The sequence below is a fragment of the Panthera onca genome, chromosome D2, assembly GCF_046562875.1.
Source record: "Panthera onca isolate mPanOnc1 chromosome D2, mPanOnc1 haplotype 2, whole genome shotgun sequence".
In the NCBI taxonomy this organism is placed as follows: domain Eukaryota; kingdom Metazoa; phylum Chordata; class Mammalia; order Carnivora; family Felidae; genus Panthera; species Panthera onca.
In genome coordinates, this window is record NC_138349.1 from 79,939,970 (window position 1) to 79,943,167 (window position 3,198).

The following is a 3,198-nucleotide window of genomic DNA, read 5'->3' on the forward strand; positions in this document are numbered from 1 at the left end:
GCGCGTGCGCAGCACTCTCCACGGCTAGGGCGCAAGTACTGCTGGGTAAGCAAATAAAATTCAAGACTACGTCTACCATAATCCTTCGCGTGCACTCCTGTAAATAAAAATGTAAAGAAACCTATCCCATTCAAAGGGTATGGAGATTGTTACTCTGGCAGGTCTGTGGTTCTGGCCCTACATAGAAGAACTACTAAATGTAATTTGTGGTCCTTTACTGCGTCCTGGTTTTGGAAAAAAAAAAAATCTTTAAAAGACATTTGCGGACAATTATGGGAATTTGAGTATAGATGCGCTATTAAAGAATGTACTTAGTTTTAGAGATACATACTGAAGTATTAAGGAGTGAAATATACCTAACTTACTTTAAAATATTTCAGCAAACATAAGATAAAGCAAATACGGCAAAAGGTGAAATTTGTCCAATATAGACAATGGTATGTGAGTGCTCCCTTTTTTCTGTGATTGAAAATAGAAACTTCAATAAAAGATTGCAAAACTAAAAAGAACTAGGAGTATCATTTAGACACAAAACTAATAGGAAAGCATGTATCAGTTATCAGTTCTTGTGAATAGGGAATTTAATTAAAATGTTAAAAAATGGAATCCAGCAATACAGTAAAAAAATAACATCTCTACCAAGCAGAGTTGGTCTCGAAATTGAAGAAAAGGAAAATAACTTTTCTAAATTAAGGACGCAATATATTTTTTTAAATAAGCCAGAAAATATATGCATACTTTAATAAAAAAGATTTTAGATAAGCAATAATTCACTCGAGTAATTCCACTTATTGGGTTATATGCTAATATAATTCAAAGATTTATATAAAGAATGTCCTTCACAGTTTAGTTGAGTCGATACAAATATTCAGTAGATTTTATGGTAAATATGCTAATCCATGAAGTACAATGACAAAGAGCAGCCTTTAAATGTAATAAAGTGGGGGCACCTGGGTGGCTCAGTTGGTTAAGCATCTGACACTTGATTTCGGTTCAGGTCATGATCTTACGGTTTTGTGGGTTCAAGCCCCATGTCGGGCTCTGTGCATGGAACCATGAGTACCCTGCTTAAGATTCTCTGTCTCCTTCTCTCTCCCTCTGCCCCTCCCCTGCTCACACTCTGTCTCTCTCAAAATAATACATAAACTTAAAAAAAATAAATGTGATAAAGTAGAAGTATACTAAATCATACAAGGGATATTCAAAATATATTCTGAAATAAAAAATAACAGGGGCGCCTGGGTGGCGCAGTCGGTTAAGCGTCCGACCTCAGCCAGGTCACGATCTCGCGGTCCGTGAGTTCGAGCCCCACGACAGGCTCTGGGCTGATGGCTCGGAGCCTGGAGCCTGTTTCCGATTCTGTGTCTCCCTCTCTCTCTGCCCCTCCCCCGTTCATACTCTGTCTCTCTCTGTCCCAAAAATAAATAAAAAACGTTGGAAAAAAAAATTTAAAAAAAAAATAAATAAAATAAGAAACACGCCAGTAACATGGAGCAATCTATGAAACGTATGTATGTATTCATGGAGATATGACAGTGTCTGTCACAAGGTAAGGACTCAAATAGACATCATTCCAGTCAGGCTATGTAAGTGTATTTATCGTGTCAGTGAGTCTGGGTGTATGCATTTTTGTTAAAGAGGTTATTTCTGTATGACTTGTATATTTGTGTGTGTCCATCGCTTGTGGGAGTGACCACCACAGACTCTCTTGAGAATAAGGCAGGTACTTTAATATATAAAACAGTTACAAAAAAAGAAATATATATATATATAGTCATAAAATATAACAGTAAATAAAAATGATACATTTATTGTGTAAAAATACTTGTATATCTATGGGTGAATTATCCTTCATCGGTAAATAGTAACTACATCCATGGTTCTGCAGGCCAAAATCTGAAATCACTCGTTTAGACAGAATTAAGATGACCCTTTATTGTTAATTATTTTTCCAACACCTCCCATCCAGAACACTGGGGTATATGAAAGAGGACCTGGGCTGCCTCCATTTTGACCTCAGATTTTCTAGTCGCATCCTTCTTTCCAACTGGTCTCATGGCTCGGGTGGAGGACCCTGAGGACCAAGCATCCACCCCCCCCCCCCCAAACCTGACAGTACCCCTTTAAGGAATAAGGACTACCCCGAGTCTGCAAGACCCCACCCATGTTTGACTCCAAGACAATGATCACTGGACTCTCACTGCCTCCCTGCAGTGCCCACCATCCTTTGCCCCACATTTTGAAAAATAAACCTGGAAGGATTTTTAGCACTTGGGGGACAGTCTTTGAGATGCTAGTCGACTCTGTCTTCCCAGTGTTAGCCTCACTAAAAGTAAATTCCTTTCTTGTTTCACTACCGCTGGTCTCTCTGCCTTTGGATTTTCTCGGCAGTCGGTGGCTGAACCCGGTCTGTTTGGGCTCCCACATCCAGTTGCTCCACCCTGCAAGCCGGCTATGTGTGTATGTATACATAATATACACATACTCAAATGTGTATGTATCTTTTGTCTACATGGATTTTAGGTTTTAAAGTTAATCTTACCAAAAAAAAAATTTTTTGTCATTACACTGAATGGAAATTCATTTCTGTTGGCACAAAACTAAGTTAATGTCATAATGTGACTGACCAGGAAATCACTGCATATTCAGTGCATATTCCCTAGTGAAAGGAGTTATTTTATACTATTAGCATAAAATGAGTAAAAAAAAAAATCTCAGACTGTGCACTCACATTAAACTTTTCTCTCTTTTGGGCAATGGTATGCGTGGTACTAGTTTTCTGTTTTAGCCTATACGTATTTTCTCCTTATTACAGATTTCACGTGTCATTTGCATAATTTTGAAAACTAGCATTCCTAAGATAAAAGTCAGATGTTAGTGGACATTATTATTTGAATGTATTGTTGTACTTGGTTCCAAGTGCCTGGTCAATATTCGCACCGCTTCCGGGTAGTTATCTGTTTTCAAGCCCCCTCACTGCGGGCTGCCACTTGTCACCAGCTGTCACTGTGAGTAATCACGGGGGGGAGCGTCCTGAAAATCCCAGCAGCGCTCAGGCGGCTGGAGGAGGCCAGGCCTTATTATCATATGTCATCCGAAATGGAGTTGCTATCGAGGCTTCTGGGAAGCGTAGTTCCAGAGTGAGGCGCGCGGGGCTTTTGGGCATGCGCAATTCCACCTCCTTTTGATAGTCGCCAT